We start from the raw sequence: 22,692 nt of genomic DNA, 5'->3' as shown, positions 1-22,692 counted from the left end.
TTATCTCATTTTCTTAAACAGAATTTGGAGAAATAGTCCTCAACTTAAATGTTTAAGCACTAATTTATAAAACCATTGGTTGATTCCCATAACACAGCGGCAGTCAAACTGGACAAGATAATGAATTGACTGAGGTCATTGTCCGGCTTCCTCCAAGAAAGCTGCCCCTAAAAAATCTTAAATTGCCTTAGAAATCCAATTTGCAAGCCGCAAAAGCAGCATATAGATGGGACGCACCGGGCACCATCACATTAATTTTGTGACTAACAGCATCGCTTTGAAGAGAAAAAGAAAGGAAGACTAAGATAATAACACCACTCAAATCCCATTTCCAATCTAACAGTACAACCAGAAGAAAACCAAGTGCACAGTTGGTTCACATGCGGAGGGGCAGGGACCCATCAGACTCCTACAAAATAATTCCCAGCTAAAGACAAACACTCCAGTGATCTACAATTTCTAAAAAGAAAGCCACAGGAGGAAATCAGGAGACTGGAAATATGACATTACTACAAATTGCAGTGGGAAAACTCTGACTTGTTTTTGAGCATGCAGGCATTGAGAAACTGACACATAGTCCCAATAAGAGTATTCTGCAAATGAAAAGCTATACAGGAAAAGTGTCTAACAGACTATCATTTATTTCACTACCAATTCAAAACCTGAAACATCAAAGCAAAATAGGAATAAAGGCGCAGATTCCCATATTTTGTAGGAACAGTCTAAAATGCTGACCTCTTCTGCTTAAGGTATCATTTATTTACATTTTAAAAAATCTGACTTGCAGATATTAGGAGTTGAATAAATGTATTTACTCTGAGTAGAGTTGAAAATAAAAAATGTATACAAAAATAAGGAGTTGAAATATCAAATTCATATAAAAATGATGCAAACAACAGAAAATGTGAAAATGGGTGAGAAGGCATCCAATTGTTAGAGTTTTAAAACTCAAGTAAAACTGCTATTTAATCAATAACATCCTTCTTTAGATGAGCCTATATCTAAGTTTGGGTGTAGACATGGTTTTTGTTTTGTTTTTGCCTTTAAACTCAAGTCTGCCTTAAAGCGACTCAAGAAAGCTTTCTGAAAAGATTTTTACCTGACACCTTGCTTGCTTTCCATTCTTCATGGCTTCCCCACAGCAGCCCACAGCTTTATGAACATAGTTTATTTCAGAAATAAAGCTCTCACACGCACTCTCTCTCTCTCTCTCTCTCTCTCTCTCTCTCTCTCTCTCTCTCTTTCTCTCTCTCTCAAACACACACACACACACACACACACACACACACACACACCACTACACAAAATCGTACTGATCCCAGCAAACTAACAAAAAAAATTACATACAAATAAACCTAAGATAAAAAGCCCATTTCCAAGTCCTGTCCGTGGCAGTATGAGACCCATCTGGACTGATGTGAGGGCTTCCTCTCTCCACAAACATGAGCATGCTCTTACCATAGCTGGGAAAGTAAGGACGCACGGTGTTGCCTCCTGCAGTCTCCAGATCAAAAAGTTCCCTTCTCTCTTGTAATTTCTTTTAACCAGCAAGATCAGAAAGGAAACCAGTCCTTGAATACTTGTCTCAGTCTTTCAGACCAGAAGACTGTGGACAAGCTCTCAGCTAGAGAGAGAGCAGGCCTGCCACTTAGCAGTCAGTCTGCAACTGGGACCTATCTCGTGGACTCTGGTACCTTCTCCTCTCCCTCCTTCTTTAAGTTCCTTTTAGTAATGAGACTAATTTTTCCAATAGCCTTCAACTCCCTAGATTTAACTGACATGGAAAATGTGACTAAAATCTTGTAGAACTGTCTAGCCTCCAATCCTACACAGAATGAACTTTGTTGTGTTGAAGAACACCTCGCAAGCAGCTACACGCTCAGTCTCCACTCATGAGCTCTGCAGCACAGGACACTAAATAACAGTGCGCCATCTAGTTAGCAAAGTGCAGTCTCCAAGCGTGAAGGGGGGACACCTTCCAGCCCTGGGAGCGAAGCTTGTCAGGGTTCAGCCACTCTAAAGCTCCAATTGTTTATTTAAATAAAAAAAATATCGCGACTGGGATAATCCACATCTCGTGGATATGGGAAAATTTAGGTTATAATGGCACTACAAACTTTTACATCTAACTTTGATTTACAAGATAAAAGCAAGTTTTAAATTAAAAGGGCTTTCTGTTAACAGAGCTTATTATTCTGAAGACGGGAATGATTTTCTTCGAAAGTTGTCCCTGGGTGCATGCCTATTATCTTTGCTTTCCCCTTCCACTAATGAGCATTTATCTAAAGAGCCTGTTAATCCTCTGATGTGTGCTTCTGGTCAGAGGTAACAGTTTGAATAAAACCACTAATCACTGATCACTAAATCACTGATCATTAATCACACTCTCCAGGGCCCGTGACCTGGCCATTTTCCCCTTAGGTCTCTGCATCCCAAACAAGAATTTTAACATTTTCAATGCCCATGCTTCGCATAGGGGGACTATGCCATTTCATCGCTAGATGCCAATAAATAATACTGCCACAAAACTTGAGGAATGGGTGTCAAGCAATCTCCCGTCACTAGCTCCACAAAGCCTGGTCTACGGCCAGAGTATGTTGGAGAAAGTAGATCTAATTATAACCAAACATGTGCTCTCCTAGAATGCCACCTATTTAGAATATAAAATTTACTTAGCTTCCTCCGTCTCCCAAATCAAAGCCTTCAAACACCTTGTCCCCCAGCCAACAGCTTCTGCCTGGGTTTGTTTTTACTTTATGGCTGCTATCCTTACTGATTCACCCCAAAAGTTTTCACTCTTTGCCCCCTAAACAAGTCGCACATGCTGGTGGTTTTGCTCCTGGTGCGCTTTTAAAGAGCAAGTGGGAAAGAACTTGATTCTGTAACTTGGGCAAACACAGAAACTCAAGGCTAAGAATAAGAACGTGCCTCACACTGCAGCGAGGTGCTGTATGGTACTTTCATCTCTCAGACACACCCCTGACTTTGGAAATAAAATTTCTAATCTAGATACTTCCCTCTAAACCTGATTTAGTCAGGTCCTTCCTCCTTCTCCTAGGACTACGAGGTTCATGGCGCTCTGGGCTCTTATCTGTGGTATATATTGCTTTCAGACACGCTATTAGCATATAAGGCTTCTTCTAAACCTTTCCATGGGTTTTCTATCCAGGCAGAGCATTCTAGCGTGGGAAAAGAGGGCCTGGATAGTGTTTTTCTTAAATAATAGAAAAGGGCAGATTGAGCGCTCATCAGGTACTGAGCTCCCTCAGACACCAGAAGCTCTTCCGCTCACTCCTGGGACAGCATTGCCCCTGGGGGAAACTGTAAAAGGCCGGGGCAGGCCGAGTGATAACGAGGTGGGCGGGAGAGGAATGGAGGAGGAGGGGTCGAGGAAGAGAGGGCAGTGGCAGTGTCCAGGGAACCTGCAATTGCTCTGGGGGAGGGGGAAGCAGAGTTGCTTTGTCAGCATTCTGAGCCGCGCCCCCCCCGTCCCCGCCCCCCCCTCGGCCCCGAACCCTTGAATATCTGAAGCCCTTAATCAAACACTTACTGGCCTGCAGAATGACGTAATGGACCTGTAACCAGCCTTTATTCTTTGACACATGTCAGGAAGAGGGAAAAATAAAAAAACCAAACAAGCTTTGCATATACTGACAACGATATACAAGCAGCCCACTCCAGTTCCCAGCTTTGAACCAGCATCAAGTGGAGGCGGCACTCGTTCAGGGAACGATGGAGCTTTTTCTACTAGACACCCCACCTGGAAATAAATCTATGACTAAAAAATAAATGAAAACTTAAAGCGAGCTATAGTCCCTCTAAAGTGGCTTAGTGGGGGCGGTGTCTACTTCTCTCGACCCTTTAAGAACTTTGTGAAAAGTTTAAGCTGTTCGATGGAAAATCTGGCTCAAAGGCAGGCTCTGTCGCCCGGTACTGAGAACCGCCCGGGCGCAGTGCGGCTCGGGCCCCAGCTGTCATTTGGGGCAGCAGCCCGGAAGAAGTGAGAGTGCCAGCGCAAAGGGGACAGAGGCGGGAGGCGGCTGCAGGAGTGAGGGCGAGGGCTCCAGAGCACTCTCAAGCTGGAGCGCCTGGAGCAAAAGTCAAGTCCCCTCCAAGGGCAACCGCCCCTCCCGGGGGCGCGCCCACCAGCTGCAGCCCGCAGCGGATCTCCAGAGATGGCAGCGGCCGCTGGGCACCCGGGGGAGAGAAAGCCCCCTGCAAACTCCCCCGGCCGCCCCTAGGTGACCAGGAGTCTTTGCCGCAACGATTGGAAGTTTGCAAACTTTCTCCCGGGGTTCCGCTGCATCACTGAGAAACCTGAGGAGGCTCCTGGTTCCTGGGTCTCTGTTGCTGCTGCTGCTACCACCGCCGCCGCCTCTGCCGCCTCCACCACCGCCGCTTGACCACACTTCAGGAGGGTTCCGCACCTTGCCAGGGCTCTGGAGGCAAACATACACCCCCGATTCATAACTGTTCCCCGTGTCAGGGAAACTCACGCGCGCTCCCATACACGCACGCACACTGGGTCGGACACGGCGCTGGCTCCACTCAGCATCCCTCCAGTCGCACGGCGGAGCAACCACCGAGACGCGCTCCGGGACAGACACGGCGTGGGGTCTCTGGGTGACTACAGGACACAGCACAACTCCACAATCTACCAGCAATTGGGCCGGACTTTCCTCTGATCCGCCAAAGTGTTTACAAACACAAATCAAGAAAAAAAATGCATCGCATCCTTTCTACTCCTTGCCCTGTGACCTGCCCATTGGACCAAGTAACCTCGAGGCTGCAGCGATGAACCAACCCCTGCAAACAAGGACGCTCCCGAGTCGGCTCGCGCGGCAAGTGCAGCGAAAGTGGCTAAATGCAAAGGCCCCAGAAGTGGCCGCGCCGTATTTTTAGGAACTTACCAAACAAGTGTGGAGAAGGCAAGAGCCGAGCCCGGGTGAAGGGACCACGTTGGACTGAGCAAAGATTACAATACATTCTATTTAGAGTGCATTACATCACCCCCCCGGTGACGTCACGTGGGATTCCTGAACTTCTAAATCATTGCGGTCCGTTGGGGAAGGAGGGAGAGAGGGGCGGGGCCCGCACGCCGAAGAGGCGGGCCCCGTCTCCGCCCCGCCCAGACCCCTCCCTCGAACGGACCCGGGTGCTTGCGGCGGTGGCGCCGGCGATCGCACAAGCAACAGCTTGCACAGCCCAGCGCCGAGTAACACGGCTCCCCAACATTAGTGGTGTGAGTCAGCTTGGAAACAATCCTGAAGGTTTCAAACAGAACCACTCAGGAGTCACGGGCACGAGCTCTCCTGCAAGGAGTTCCTGTAGGGTCAAAAAGAAGTAAGGTTTAGGGGGTGAGCAAGAGAGATGGCAAAGATGCTGACAGAGGTGGAGAAAGACTTTTGCACTTACAAATACAGGATGCTTCCTACTTCCCTACCCCAGCCCCCGAAGATACCCAGGTCCTTTGCCTGCGACAGCCATGACCTCATTGCAGTGTTCTCTGCAGGCTGGCTTCTCAGCATTATATCTACATTTCGCCGCCCCTCTCCTCATTGCTCTCAAGGGCATAACTTCTTGTGCACACTCAGGAGGACTACACGCAGCCCCCAGCCTTCCCTAGTCCCGCACCTTGCATGTGCTGTGCGGACCTGTGAGACAATCTCTCTAAAGGCGAAAGGTGAATCACAGCCAAGAGCCAAATGATGAGCCCGATTTAGACTCCGCGTCAGCGCCGGAAGGGCCCTGGCCATTGCTTCCAGAGCCTCTGCTACTGGCCCAAGCTCACCGGCTGGGAAGCAGCCGAGCCAGGGCTAGAATACAGGATCTAGGGCCAGGTCTGCAGCGGGGAAAGGAGGACTGACCCTTTTCAGCATGGGCCAGTATGAGAGCGCCATCGCTCTCACCTTCCACGTCCCTGCCAAGGAATAGGTTTCCTTTTGGAAGCTCTCCCTTTGGGGAGCATTGGAAGCCTGTTCAAAATGACCACTGTCGTCCAACAACAGCTCAAGCTTTGCCAAACACTTGAAGCCACGCCGTTTTCTTCTTCCTCATAAGACCTTGACACAATAAGGAAAAGTAGGGACTGTGTTGTAATTATCTCCGTTTCACAGCTGAGCTGAGGCAGAGTCCAGAAGGCTAGGAGCTCTCCTGATCAGCAGGGACCACTCTAGCGCACTTCTAACCCCAGATCCCACCTGGGTTCCTTGATAGCATCAGGGATGTTAATTCTCTTCTGATGGGTGACTGCTTAGAACTTCAACTAAGAGCTTGCTGGCTGGGAGTTGGATCTTTGCTTAGGAACAGTTTAGCCCCCATTAACAAACAATAATGGTTCCTGACATTTATGTAACATCTGACATTTATATAGTGCCTCTCATCCCAATGCATCGCAGTCGTGACTGTGCAGTCTGCCAGAGGATCATGACCAGCCAGGCTGACGAGGAATCGCAGTGCTTTGCCTGAATTGTCACATTTCTGAGCTGGTTTTGACATACTAAGTAAAAGAGCTTTCTATTTCCTTTCTGGTTTGAAGTGTTTAAATGCCCCCCTCCTCCATCCGCTGCCCTTTCAAGATTCCTTGAAATCACAGGAACTGACAACTAACTTCTTTTTCTTTGTAGCCTTCCTAAAAGCTCCTCTGTCCATTTTCTTCTTTTTCTTTTCTCCATGGGACACTGAAGGAACGGTGAAAGATTTTGGTCGTAACCTGAATCTGAACCAATACAACCTTGACTGTGATGACTCAATTGTCTGGGCCTAGGGAAGGAAGCCATAGTCCATCAACAGCAGCATCTGGATCCATCTCCCTTCTAATATAGTTTTGCTCCCCCAGAACAGGGAGCAACCTCTTTCCTCAAAGGCAAAGAAGGCACCCAAAGGAAAAGAGCCAGTGTATCAGAGTTGAAGCTAAGAGCTGGTGTTTCCCCCACCCCTGGTAGGTGAGTATAAACCAGAGAAATGAAGCAAAGAATGAAGTGAGAAAAACCAGAGTGAGGGCCCAAAGATTCACACTCCTGCAAGGAGTTAAACGATCCAATTCACAGAGTTATCTAAACAGAAGCATGAATAAATAAGTTATAATGAAAGCACTACCCAGCTTTCTTAAGCAACGCTGGGAATATTTACAGTAACTCAAGAATTGTATCACTTGCATTAACAAATGTTCTCTGCCCTGGGAGAGTACTCTGTAAGCCCTACTCTCTCCCTATTAATGTAAGTACTGGGGCTAAGGCATTCAGTGATGTTAGTAAACTTAAGCCAGTAATTGGAGAATGTCCCCATCATTCTTCCATGTGTAACATGGGCACATGGGCAGCAAGCAGCCTCTTACCCATCAGACCCTGCTAACAGCGCCCGTACCTCGCATGGCTGCCTGGTTCACCCAGTCCCATCCAGGATTTCTCAGTACCACGGAGGCAACAGTGCAAGGGTGCGTGGAGGAGGAATAACTCAGCAGGTGGCATAGTCTATGGCATTTACACACCAGGATGCCGGCGCCCAACCAGGCATGTCCTCTCACTTCCAGGACTCCAGTGGGACATGTGGAGCCAGGGCCATCTACAGCAAAATCCAGCCAAACTGGCTGGGTACAACCCACCCAAGCTAGCCCCTTATACAAGCCAGCCTGGTGCTAAGAACGTTGGACCTGTGAGGAGGCAACCAGCAAGCACCCTAACAAATGAAAATACATAACTCAGTGCCAGACTAGAGGTGATTCCTTAGTTGTTGGACCAGGAAGGGAAGAATCTTGAGATCAATGTCATGGATTTACCAAGACCTAAAAAATTTTCCAAATCTAACAAATTGACAGCCTTGCTCAGGGACACACTGAATGCTAGGCATAAACAATTCCAAACAAGGGGAAGAAAATACCCACATACATGCCCACACATATGCACATACATGCACGCTTGAAGGCTGGAGTCAATATCTTTCGCTGACCCTGGAGCCCACTGATTCATCTAGACTAGCTTCGCATTCCAAACACACCCTGAGGACCACCCTGTCTATGCATCCCTACTGCTGTCATTGCGGGTGCAAACTGTGCACCCGGATTATTGTTCAGATTCTCAAGCTTACACAGTAGTACAGCCATCTCCTGAGTCCCTTGGAAGAGATTCTTTGGTCCTGTACTCTGTGTCCAAATTACCATGAATGTTGGCAAATCTTCCTGGTGCTAAGATTTAATAACAGCAAAGGTCGGGTCTGCAGAGATAGCTCAGCAGTTAGAAGCACTGACTGTTCTCCTGAAGAACCGTAGTTTGATTTCCAGCACCGTATAGTGGCTCACAACTGTCTGTAACTCTAAGGGTGCTCTACTTTGGTCTCCATGGACATCAGGCACACAAGTGGTGCGCATGGACAGAAACACCAGAAAAATACTAATACACATAATTTAAAGTGTAAAAACTAATAACAAGGGTCTCCTCCCTTAGATCTAGGTTCCTCAAACTTTGATAACTAAACAGAAAGCAGTGGGATAACATGGTAAAGGTAGCTTCTTGGTTCCAACCCTATCAAGGGTTTCAGCTCAAAGGAGTCTATGTTTGTGGCTCTTCATGCAAGTGACCAGGGACCTCCACAATGAATGATGCTGCTTTAGTGGGATTCTTACATGGCGACCAATGGGGAGAAAGTTGATGTGGTACCAGGAAAAGGGCCTGCTTGCAACATAACTTTCCTCTTTATCACAGCCTTTCTGAAGTTTTGGTTCTTGGTTTCTTTTATTTTTGCAACACTAAAATCAAGATCCAGGGCTCATATGGTCCACACCAATATCCTGGCACCTACTATAGAGAGTGTAGCTCGCTTCATCTCGCTGCATACACTTTTCAAGGAGGGCTTTGAGGCTTCATCAGAGATGCTTTAGTTGGCAGTGCTAGTTCTGGAGATGGAAGCCTTGGCGGTGCACATGCTTTTCTTAGCTCAACTCGCAATGGCTGGAGAAAGGATGCTGCTGGAATCAACTCGGAAGTCACCCTCCAGCTATGGTTCCACTTGGCAAGTCTCTGTCCCTCCTAAAATGGATTGTCATTGGTGCCTTTACTATCTCTCCTGGGAACAAAGATTCTCATCTGACAAATTGAAAAATGCATGCAAAGACAAATGTTATACTTTGAGTCTGAAAATAGCTCCCGAAGGCTCAAGTGTTAAGTATTTTGGTTGCAGTTGAACAGCTTTAGGGAGTGACTGGATTATAAGGTTGACTTCATCAGTGGCTTAATCAACACAAGGATTCATAATTTTTATAATAGGGTTTTTCCTAGCTTCCTGAGAATTGTATAAACCCACAATATATTTTGATCATTTTCATACCCATTCCTTCTAACTCCTCCCAGATACACTCTGCACCTCCTACCCCCCAAACCTTGTGTGTATCCCCTTTTGTAATCCACTGAGTCCAATTAGCACTGCTCAGATACTCATGGGTGTGGACCATCCACTGGATCTTGGTTGACCTACCAGAGGGGTTCCTTTCCCCTAGCAGTCATCAGCTACCAATAATTCCTCAACTAAGTGTGGGGGATCATGAACCCCTTTCTCCTTCGTGAAAGAATGTTAAATGCCTTGATTTTTGTCATCTTGGCCAGGCAACTAGAGCTGCCATAAGCTCCTATAATCTCTCTGTCTCTGTCTCTGTCTGTCTCTGTCTCTCTCTCTCTCTTTGTCTCTCTCTCTCTCCTTCTCTTTGGTGCTTTCTGAACCTTGGGAAGAAGTGTGTAACACAGATACCCCATTTATTTATGAGCACCCCAAAGACATTGTCCTCTGAGCTTTAACCAGTTGTGAGTTCCATGTATTATCCACCACCCACTGCACAAAGAAACTTCTCTAATGAGATCTGAGAGTTGCACTGATCTGTAAGTACAGAAATACGGATTTAGAGGAAAATTTGAGTCTATGTCCATTAGTAAAATTTTAGCAACAAGTTCATCCATGTGAGGCTGTGAGCTTCACGCTGTGAGTCCTTGGCTAGATTTAAAGTATCAGGCCTCTGGGTAGAGCCACAATGTAACACATCAGAATGTAACTGGTTACCCCATATGTGATAACTGAGATAGAATACATCACTTGCCACATATTTTTTCTCCATTCAGCCCTTCCCCAGTGTCTTTCTTCCAATCCTTCCACTCTCAAGTTAATGACATCTTTTTCTTTGATATACATACATACATACATACATACATACGTACTTATGCTAATTACTGCTGGAAGAAGAGTCCTAGGGATGTGCGCCCTATTGGTTCTCCAAGGCAGAGAAATCATCTGTAAGAAACAAAAGGGACTCACAAAGATGTATATATTCTTCTGTAGATCACAGGCTTCACAGCCAGGCAACACTGTGGATGGCTTCTCCCTCCAGCAGCCTGTATATTCCCGGGACTCCGAGAGCTGGCTAGAGGGGAAGAAGCTTCCTCCCAGTACCTTGAGTTCTCCACATCCTGCTAGCAGAGCATGCAGTGCCATCAACAATAGGGTTTTATAGTCACACACTGGTGGGCAAGAGCAATGAGAACAGCTGGAACTGGGAATCTCCACAACTAACAACTTGAGAGACAGTTATCCCACACATAGTACTGGGCTTTTTACTTGGCAATCTAAGGCTTTGTGGATGAATGCAAACTCCTGTATAGGATAAGTCCTATTCAACACTTTTAGGTAAACACACAAACACACACAGAGGCACAGAAACACACACATGTACACACATACATACACAGGCACATAAATACACACATACACCTATACAAGCATACACACACAGGCACACGCACACATACACAGCACACACATATACAAGCACACATACATATATACATACATACACATATACAAGCACACACACAAGCACACACACTTACATAGGCACATGCATGCATACATACACATAACACACACATGCATACATATACATACACAGGCATACACACAGGCACACATATGAACACACATGCATGCACAGGTACAAACATACACACATACACATATATAAGCACACACATGCATGGACATACATACACAGGCACACACATGCACATATACACAGGCACACATACACACACAAACACATACACAGGCACATGCATGTACACACATACACAGGCACACTCATACATGCACACACACACAGCACACACAGCCACACAGACACACACAATTTAATGGGTGTCACTTGAAACTAATTGGTTGGGTCTAGTTGTAGGAAATAGGTCACTAGGAGCAGTCCCTGAAAGGAAACAATTTGCTCTCTCTCTCTCTCTCTCTCTCTCTCTCTCTCTCTCTCTCTCTCTCTCTCCCCTCCTATTTCATCTCTCCCTCTCTCTTCACCCCTCTTTCCTTAAAGGCTGCCACAGATGGGCATCTTTTCCTCTGCTGTGTTGTTTCTCACTGGCAGAGGCATGCCCTGGAAGACCTGAATTCTGTATCAGTCTCTCTGACTCCTGTCTGCCACAGATGAACAGCCTCTCTGCCTCATGCTCCCACCCCTGTGATGTCCTGCTTACCTGAGACTCAAAGCAGTAAAGTCATCTGACCTTGAGTGGAAGCCTCTGAAACTGTAAGCCAAAATAAAGGTTTCGTCCTCTGTTGTCTGTGTCAAGTATCCTGCCATAGTCTCAGATGGGAAAATGCTATTAGCGTTGACAATAAGACTGTTTGCTGAGTCCTGAGCCAATGACTATGTATGTATTTAGATGGCTAATCCTCCCAGTAAACTATTCTCATTTTGCAGTGGGGAAACTGAGGCTTAGGGGGTAGGTAGCTTGTTTAGGACTGTGGATCTGAGGTACGGGTGAGTGGAGAGAGGCACCTTGTCTCTGGTACCTGCCTTGGAGCCTGACTGAAGACTCAGGAAACCAAGTCAGGTTGAGGAGTCCAGAAGCAGGAGAGCAGAGAACTCACCAGAAACATGGAGTGAGTGGGGAACATGTATCAGCCTCCCTAAATTCTGCTTGGCTAACCAAGAGCCATTCCACATAGGGCTAGCTTCATGGCCTGCCGATGTCTGAGTCTCACAGGGCCTTGTGTTCATTCATACACTCGAGTTAAGGCTCTGTGGTGGCCATCTCGAAATCTCAACACTCTGATCTTTATTGTAAGCTTGAGCTTTGTTCCCTGAGCCTGGTGGGGCATGGAATATATGCGAGACTAGAGAGGCCCATTCCTATTAGTGTTTGCCATCTGTGTGTGTGCGTGCGTGTGTGTGTGTGTGTGTGTGTGTGTGTGTGTGTGTGTGTGTGTGTGTGCCATGCTCATTATGCTCCATGGACACGAAATGACAGGGACACTAGATGCTCAGGAGTTCCACCAGGATCTTATCAAGTGCCTGAACCTCTGACCTGCAGAACTGAATGGGACAGACATGAGGTGGGGTCCCGATGACACTAAGAGTCAAGACAAAGGCTGAAGGTCATCTCACTTGTACTGGGACTCTGTGTTAGTTAGGTAACTGGGTGCACTGCACCATGACACAGAAAGAGAAAATTGGGGCCGCTCATAATTCATTTCCCTTGTGGTCTTTTCTTACCCACGAGTGGACAAAGCAGGGAGTGAGGCAGAATCTGAGCCAGAAAAAAAAAATGGTTGCCTTCCTTTTGTAGAACATTTCCACTCTCTAAAATCAGAATATGCACGTCACAGCCATGCAATACAAAGTGCTAGATTTAAGTGACTTTGCATACAAATCAGATAATCTCATACCCACTAATAATATTAAAACTGCCAGTGCACAGTACAGTATAGAGGTAAATAGCACAATTAGGGCTAGTGATTTAACATTCTTACATTTTGTTACCTTGAATGACATTGCAGCAAGTAAACATGCTATGGAAATGGCTCTGGAAAAGAGAAATTTTCTGTGTCATTCATAGTTTTGGTGGATTGTTAAAGGGGATCCTGCACCTTCAGTTAATGTGGGGTCCACAAAATATGTGACACGGTGACTGAGTCAGCATTCTATTGCTGTGAAGAGACACCATGACCACAGTGAGTCTCATAAGGAAGACATTTAGTTGGCACTTGCTTACAGTTCCAGAGATTTAGTTCATTATCAGCATGGTAGAACTACGGCGGCATCTGGGCAGACACGGCGCTAGAGAAATAGCTGAAAGTTTTACTTCTGGATCCACAGGAAGCAGAAAGAGAATGTGACTCACTGGACCTGGCTTGGACTTTTGAAACCTCAAAGCCCCCACGCCCCCCCCAGTCCATGACATACTTTCTCCAACATGGCCACATATCCTAATAGTGTCACTTTTTGGTGACCAAGAATTCAAATCTATGAACCTATGAGAGCCATTCGTATTCAAATCACTACCCAAGACCTGACTGTAACCTATGTTGCACTGACTGTGATCTGTTTGGCCCTGTTCTTTACATGTCCCTGAACTCCAGAGTCCTTTATCTACAATGTTTGTAAGCTATTGTAAGGCCCAATATATTCATCAATATATTTAAAACAATGTGTGTCACATGGTAATCAATGGAAAAAGTATTCAGTACTGTAGAGTGACTAGTTTTATGTCAACCTTACACAAGCTGGAGTCATCTGTGAGGTGGAAACTTCCATTGAGAAAATTTCTCAATGAAATCAGGCTGTAGGCAAGCCTGTAGATCATTTTCTTAAGTAGCAATTGATCAGAGAGGGCCCAGATTATTGTGGGTGGTACCGCCCCAGGCTGGTAGTCCTGGGTTCTATAATAAAGCAGGCTGAGCAACAATCCTCTAGGGCCTCTGCATCAGCTCCTGCCTCCAGGTTCTTGCATTGATTTCCTGCCCTGATTTCCCTCTGCAATCTGGAAGCACACATGGAATAAAACCTTTCTTTCTTCCCCATGCTACTTTGGGTCATGCATTTCATCACAGCAATAGTAACCATAACTAAGACTATTATGCCTTCCAAGGTGTTGTTAGTTTAATAAATGAATTCGTGCTTATCACTTAGCATGCTACCTACCTGACTTTTAGACTGTGCTCAGTGAGTCTTGGCTATGTGGCGCTTTAAGTAGAATGTGCTACTAAAGCTCCAGAGGTACAAATGATAGAATCAATCCATGTAGACCTCACATTCAGAGTCTTAGTATGACCCACTTGTATTGGAAGGAGCTGCTGCCTTCAGAAAACTAATCCCCACTTAGTCTGTGGACACCAGAGCAGCTTCCTCCAGGCTGATGATCCAGCTAATGTCATCAATTGTAACCTTCTAGTCTTGATAGAGAAATGCATTCTACACATTTGTAAATGTGTAACTATTAATTCTTGTGTCATTTTGAATTCCAAGAGGCACTTCTGGAATCTTAAGAAGAACTTGAAGACTACACCCTCTTTCATTAGTGCCCAGGGTGCATGCCAACTCCAAAATATTGATTTGCAAGGGAGTAGGCCACGTGGTTCAACCTTCTGGGTCCCAGACAGAAGGCCATCTAATGATGATGGCCTGAACTATTCATTTAGAATTGTTACATCTGTCATCTTATAAAATGTAATGTTTGCCCCTGAGCCTGGCGGGAAACCAAATGTTTCACGCTCCCAAAGAGAATTAGAGAGTTAACATCCCTGTAAACGTACCTGATCTTAATGGGCTCCTCCTTCTTTTTCTAAGAGAGAGCTGATTAAAGGGAAAACTACTCAATCTTCCACCAGCTCTGCTTTGAGATTAAGTGAAAGAGATTGACACCTGCTCTGAATGATGACCCCGGTGCACAGTGCTGTGTCAGCACACTCCAAAACTCCTAGTCATTTCCTCAAGATCAATGGTAAGTGGAAAGTAACGGTTTAACAATAATTAAGAATGTTTTATATATAGGGAGGTTCATTTAGACTAAAGCATTATTGATGTCCCATAAATTAATATGGAGCACCATCTCCCATGAACTGATCTTTCATGTGCCACCTCTCTTTATGTAGTTAACCACATGTTTAACTCATGTACTGCTGATGTGGAAGGTTATCTCATCTCTTTAGGGTCGTTTATAAGTACCTTATTTCAACGATCCTTGAGAATTTCAATAGCTTTTAAACCTAATGGATGCACCGTGTGTCTCTTCATCCTTACAAGACACAGAATATTTAAAAGCTGGCACATTACCCTAAACCTTCTTTGGATCCTGGCTATTAGTCATGGGGGAGACAGGGAATACGGAGTCCCCCTCCCAATGTCCTCCTCGACCCTGCTCTTAGAATCTATCCCCAGCCTTCACAACAGTGGCCTCACTTGTCACAGAGACAGCAGTGTAAAAGGCACACAAGGTTCTGTGCAGCCTAGCAAACCATCTATTTTCTGAACTTCTGTGGCTATTTAATGCTATGACGAAGCCTGGGCAGGAGGAAATCACAGTGGTATTTATGACAACAGCTCTGGGCCATACCTATTGACTATATTTTATCTCCTTTAATCCCAACAACTCTGGGTGAAAGGTATCATCTTCCTCATTTTATTGATATCAGAACTTAGAGAAGCTAAGCCACTTGATAGAAGTGTCACAGAGCTGCGAAGTAAGGCAGCTGAGATGCCAAACTTTGGTTCTGACTCCAGAATCCCCGTGGTCCATCTGCCTGCTGCGAGTCTCATTCAAGGCACTCCACCCTGCTGCTGTCCCTCCTACACAGTACCATTTCTTTTATAGGCATGAGTATACTCAATGGTGGGAAGACTGGAATTTCTTATCAATTTTCCTGCATCTGTTTCCCTTTGTAGGCTGATTCCTGTATTCATTAGGGGAGGAGCAGACCCATTAGATGAAGCACAGAGGATCCTACAGAGCAAGATCTGGGCCATCCTAGCAGACTTACGCACATCACTACCCACTGGCATTAGGGACTGTGATCTACTTACGGAAGTACGATGGCCAAGTCTCTGACTTCTTCAGGGCCTACAGAAAGGACAAAAGGCGGAGGAGGTGAAGTGCCTGTGGTGGAGGCTGGACGGACAGGCACACAGAACTGTACTCATCTTCAGAAAGCTGGAACCTGAGGGCCCCATTTATCTCCCTTATGGTAACAGGCACCCATCAGAGCTACACAAGTAAGGTTATTTACATAAGGGCTGAGGAAATGCAAGGCCCCCTCTTCCTCTCTGTGCTGGCTACTTAATCTCAGCTTGATACATCTACACACATTTGGGAAGAGTAAGCCTCCACTGGGGAACTGTCTGCAACAAACTGACCTGGGGGGCGTGTCTTAGGGCATTTTCTTAATTGCTATTTGATGTAAGAGACTAGGCCCTCTGTGGCAGTGCCATCCCTAAGCAGTTGGGTTAGGACAGCATGAGAAAGGTAGCTGGGCAAACCAGAGCTAGCCGGTAAGCAGCACTCCTGCACAGTCTCTTCCTCCTGAGTTCTCACCATGACTTCCCTCATGGTGGTCTATAAAGTGTAAGAACTCAGGAGGAAGTGTATTTATCACAACAACAGGAAGCAAGCTAGAATATACTCATTAGTCAGAAGGCCCTTTATGGTCCCTTTTATTCTTTGATGGCACGTTCTATTGTTTCTACAGATTATTAAGGAAATGTGTGCTTATGAGACCTCAATCAACAAATAAATGTATAGAGCAGAAAGTTAGTTTCTCCCTACAACCCCATATAGAACTACTATTAGCAGTTTGAGGAATATTCTTCCTGCAGGAACACTGTCCACATAACCACACACTGCACATGTGTGATTAGGTGGCATATTCTCCTCTCAAAGTGTCTTTTCCACTCTACATTTTATTGTGGACATCTGCACACAGAATACAATAATATGACATCATACTTTCTCATGATTATATAAGTTTTCATTGTTTGGGTTTAACTAGTTCATTATTATGAATATTCATGTGATTTCCATTTTTGCTACTGTAATTAGTGTCACAATGGACAACTGTTCAGGGGCTTGCACATAAGAAGTGTGACTACTCTTCACAGCGACAGTGTTATGGCTTGACCACAGGCACACAGTGGACCACAGGCACACAGACTGCTTTCAGCTTCAGAGGGCTGGGCATCATTTTCCTGGGCTAGTGGTGACGAAGAAGCAAGATGCACTCAGTAAAAACCAAAACTGCTATTCTGATATTTTCTGGGATCGTAAATCATCTCTTCCAGGAGGCATCACCCCTCCTCTGCAGTGCTGGCACTAAACTGGCATGGTCCACAGGCCAATTACTTAAATGCGTGTCTACTTAATAATATTGTTTAGCTTACAGTGGCCTGCTGGGACAGAATCTCATCCTGAATCAAGGAATGCCTGAATCTGAGATACTGCTGCGTGCTGCTTAACTTCCTTCCTGAGTGACAGCCCACATGGGCTCCTACTCTACAGAGAGGAATCCTGCTACCCACACCCTCTTTCCAACCAGGGGCCCAACCAGTCATGCTGCTAAAATAATGTTTACTTGGTGTGACCCTCTTACCACTTGCTAGCTGCCAAGAGCATCTCTCGATGCGCATCTCTGGTCCACCTTCTTCTCTGTTTCCTTCTTTTATGGGTTTGCTTTGTAAGTGTCCTTTCTACATGTGTGAAGCTTTTGTTTTCTATCACTTTTTATTACTTTCCCCAGTGTACCTTTTAACTTGTCTGCCCCCTCCCCCCATTCTTCTGCTCTGATCCTTGCACCTACAAACTAGTAACAGAGAAGGTGGGTATAAAAGAAAGACAAAAGACATTAACTGGGTGATCTTACCAAAATGGACAGTCACATGACTTTAATTTCAAGAGAAAATATTCCAATATTAGGTAATAATAATAATAATAATAATAAAGTTTGTACATGTAGAGGGTTTAGGTAATATAAAGTAATATATTTTTTCCATGTTGACTATGAAAAGAACAGTGAATGCTTTTAAACTGGAAGTTCATGATGATTCTATGGGTTGGGATAAAAAAGTTTCATTGTTAGGAACTGAAGAGATGGCTCAGTAGTTAAGAGCACTTGTTGCTCTTGCGGAGGACCCGGGTTCAGCTCCCAGCACCCACACCTCAGTTCATAACCTTCTGTCCAGTTCCAGGCCACCTAATGTCTTCTTGCCTTTATGGGCACCAGGCACATAGACAGTGTACTTATATACTCATGCAGGCAAATACTCATACAATACAAAATAAATCTCCAGAACAACAACAAAAAAGTTTAATGTTTCAGGAAGTGATTCATTGCCCCAATACAAGAACGTTGACCACTGGGCTTCACTGTTGGATCCGCCATAGGCACCTGATAGACCGGCAACCAGCTTTCACCCGGACGTCTTCCTCAGGCAACAAGGCTCCTGTTGTTCTGAAAATATTCCATGGGCGCTCTTCCCTCCCCACTAAGAGATCTGTACCCAGATCCAGGTATAGAAGAAAGCAATAAGACCTAGATTTGATTTAAATGTGCAGCGAAGGAGAAAATGGCAGCCCTGTTGGAGGCATCGGGCTTGGAGTCTAACCTGGGACTCTTCCCTCAGGCTCCAGGAGTTCATGCCTCAATCCAAAGGGGGAAAGACAAGAGGTTTTTTTGTTTGTTTGTTTGTTTTTTTTTTGTTTTTTTTTTCCATGGGTACAGATTTCCTGTTTGGGATGATGGAAATGAACAACCTGAGAACCTAATAGTGGCGATGGCTAGATAAAATAGTGAACGGACTTAACATAACTGAACTGTACACTAAAAATAGTTAAGTTAGTAAACTATATTATGTATATTTTGCTACTGTAGGGGAGAGAAAGAGAGAGGAGGAGAGAGGGAGAGGGAGAGAGAATGAATGAATCCCGGTTCTACCTTTCCCTGGCTCTGGGAATGGGTACTACACAACCACACACACACACACACACACACACACACACACGCACACAAACACATCAGCTCACTCATCAGTGATGTGATCTAATGCCACAGTGATTGTGGCAGCCTGGTGGGCCAGTATCCGTGAATGTGAATTCTGTGATTTAGGATTTGGGTGAAAACTAGGCTTTAGGTTGTAGAATTCAACCTATGAGCCATTAATATAGGCTACACTTATGAGATGATTTTTAAAAAATTCTGTTTGAAATCTCTGTAAACTATCAGTCTTAAAAGACATCAGTGATTTGGTGCCCCAAATAAAGTAGCAAAGAGAGAGCTGTAACTTGTGAGTTCTCCTGGAGACAAACCCTCCGTGCCCTACTCTGGAAGGAGAAGAACAAGGAGGCGCTCCGGGGTTGCTCCAGCCAGAAGGCGCTGGGTGAATGGAAGGAACCCTCATCTCTCTTTCTCTTCTTATATAGCCCCACCCAATCCCTATCTTAGTTTCTCCAAACAGATCCTTCTAAAACGTAGCTGCTGTCAAGGGGTGAACCAAATTGCCTTCTTGGAGAGAAACTCCACTCTATAAATCATCCCTGTTTGCACCACTGAGGGGCATTACACATGGGGTCCAAACCAAAGCACTGGCCTGCTCTACACTTGTCCACATCGCATTTCATGTCTATCTTTCCAACGTGTTACACTGCTGTGTTAGAGTTTCTTGAGAAGTTAGTCTTCATGTATCACTTGACCCTCCCAATCCATTGCCACAATAAGAAAACTTTAGAAAATATTTGCTCTGTAGATTTTTGTGGCATTTAAAATCTTTAAAAAAATATTTTGTATCCAACAAGGCCATAAGCTTTTTTTCCCCTCTGCCTTACTATTAAAAGCTTGGTTAAATGAATAAAAACTAAATACCCCAGAATATAAAAGCAAAGTAGAGAGAGGGAGACAGAGAGAGAGACAGAGAGACAGAGACAGAGAGACTGAAACAAAGAGAGAGACAGAAACAGAGAGAGAGACAGAGAGACAGACAGAGAGAAAGAGACAGAGAGATTAAGACAGAGACAAAGAATACAGAATTGATGATTTCATTCCTACAAATTTACCTGTGATTTCTTAGCTTGCCAAGATAAAATAATTAATAGCGTCTAAGAGTTACAGTCCTGTTTTTAAAATAAAAAATTGCAATTAAAATGATTAAACTAAGTAAAACAGACATAGGAAACATACAGAAAAAAATATATTTCCTGTGCGCTAAGCCTCTGATCCCATTAAGCACTTAAATAATATCTTCCTGACATCATGACTATATAAATAACATGTTACCTTCACATTTATGACACCAAGAGATTGTATTACTAGTTTATGAAACAATATGTTTAATTTGCAATTTTAAATGACACTGATAGAGATTAGCGTATATTATAGAATTAAATATGTATGTCATGCCAGGCAGTCTTATATTTCATTATAAACATCCCAACCAGGTACAATAACACACCCAAAACATAAAATATGATAATGCATATTATAACAATAAAATCATATGTGCTCTGTACCCAAAAGGAAAGGAAAATGTAAAGAAATTACTACCCACATTCTTTTATGTGACCTTTATCTCTTGGGCACAGTGCCATATAACTATAAGCTTTTATATTTTTTATTAAAAGAAGATAAGTGTAGTATCGTGTTTGCTGCCATCAGATGCCAAAACCCCATATCACAGTCCATCATGAAACTGTGACAGTGTGTGGATACTAAGGAAGAAAAACCCAGTTGTCATGCTCCTTTGGGAAGTTTTGAGGTCTGGAGGGTGTTCGACAATCCTGCTGTTTCTAGGTTATTTGTGGAATAGCCAGTCTAATTGAGCTGACATCGCCTGTGTCTGCACTGCACTTCTGACTTAGATTGTTATTTCTGCAGTTGGCACCAATTTGTGCTATGTGGCAAGGGAATGGCATGTATTCAGCAAGCCTAAATTCCAGGGTCCAGCCCACCCTATCTTTTCCTTTGCCAATCTGATTTCTGAGGAATTTGCCTAGAGTTGTTGCAAGGGGAAAAGAAAAAAAAGGGAAAGGAATTCTCCCCCACCCCCACTTTGCAAATCATTTCACAGAATACCTTCCTTAGGTTGAGGTTCTCAGCCCTACTAAGGTAAACAGGTTTTGTACCTTTATTAAAGAGAAGGCCTCTTTAGGTGGTTCTCTGTAATTGGAGCATATCCCACTGCATGTAAAACACAATGTAAGCCAACCTGTTGCAACGTGGAGAAGAGTGCAAGTCAGATATTTGCTACCCAACCTAGCTTGTCAGAAAAAGAAAGGGGGGAGGGGAACTTGGGTTAACACCAGCCTTGTCCTGACATGCACCAAGATTGTAGCTTGAAGGGAAATTGAAAACAGAAACATCAGGAAGGCAGAGAGGAGGCAGGGCCTCTCTCTCTTCCTTAGCTTTGTTCCTAACAAATGTTCATCATCACCCACTCTAAATCATGTCAGTGGGGAGAAGACTGTATAAAGGGTAAGTTCATATTGCATAGCCAGGACAGAAGGAAACCGCCCTTGACCAACAATGGAAGCAGCTCTCTCTAGCACAGACATGGACCCACTGCTTCTTAGGTGAACACTCTAGTCTAGCCCATGGTCAAACTCTGAGAGAGCTTCATGTTTAATTGAAGACCATAGTCTAGACCCTTTCCCAAGAAAACCATAAATGTGAGTCTTCATTGATTCATCTGCAAACTTCCAGATATTTTCCTTCCTTCCTTAAGGATGTGCCAGAGGTTCTTTCTGACTTCAAGAGGAACAGGAATGTCCCTTCCCTTCAAACCAGAAGGGAAGATAACGTTTAGGAACACTTACAAATCCATGAAAGTCACTCCAATACAAAGAAGGCATACCGCCAGCACTGTGGTAAAATAAAACGGAAAAACTGTATTAATGTGATGATTCCTCTACAAACATAGGTCAGTAAAACACAAGGGCTTAGGGAATGACTTTCTAAATGGGCTTTTGTGTGACATCACTTCAGGTGAAATAAACCAGACCTGGAGAGTCAAGAGACACGCATATTACCAAATTAAAATAAGAGCGAGTGGTGTCAAGTGTGAGTGACGGATGACTTAGACAAAAGATGGAAGGTGGCGGGATCTCTCTTAATGAAAATTCTAAAAAGACAAGGACTCCTTCAGGATCTGTGGCCCTCCACAGGATGACCTTGTCTGAAGCCTGGTCCTGGTGTAGCTACTTAGATTCACTCACTTCTGATCCTTAACTTTTTATCTACGTGAGTCATTAGATTGAAGTGGATTTTGCTTCTTTTAGCCAGTTGTCAGCCCCTGTAATTTAATCAGTATACTCAGACAACAATTTAACATATTTAAGTGGAGGATGTTTTAATTGTATTAGTATCACCTCTGTAACTGTTTTAAAGTCATACTTCTTGTTCTTTGCTTTTTGCTTTCTTTGAGTCGATTATCTTCTGCCTTTCTTACTTCTAATGGAACATTAAATATGGTGGAATTTTTTGCTTTTAACAAATACATCATAGTTCTTATGAAAAACTCTTTAGTGGTTGCCTTAGAGCCTATATTATAGATATTTGAGGACTCTACCTTAACACTAGACCGTTTCAAAAGGAGCCCAGATCCTTATAACAGAATGTCCCCTCCTTCCTCTTGCCTCTTCTGATGCTGCCGTCTTCCCTCCACTTTTCTGAAAGCTCCAAGCACCTGAGGCATTGGTGCCACCATGATTTTGAACAAACAATTGTCTATTGGCTAGCTCTTAAGTTTCAGCTGCAATGAAGGTGAGGCCATGTCAGACTGAAAGCAAATTTCAGCCGTCATTTCCACCACAGTGAGACTAAGGGTCGATTCAGAACATGTCAATAAAATCTACCAGATCAATTACTGAATAACCAAGGTGACCCAAAGAGTTGGAAGGA

Source organism: Apodemus sylvaticus, chromosome 2, assembly GCF_947179515.1.
Source record: "Apodemus sylvaticus chromosome 2, mApoSyl1.1, whole genome shotgun sequence".
Taxonomy (NCBI): domain Eukaryota; kingdom Metazoa; phylum Chordata; class Mammalia; order Rodentia; family Muridae; genus Apodemus; species Apodemus sylvaticus.
This window is presented reverse-complemented; position numbering follows the sequence as displayed.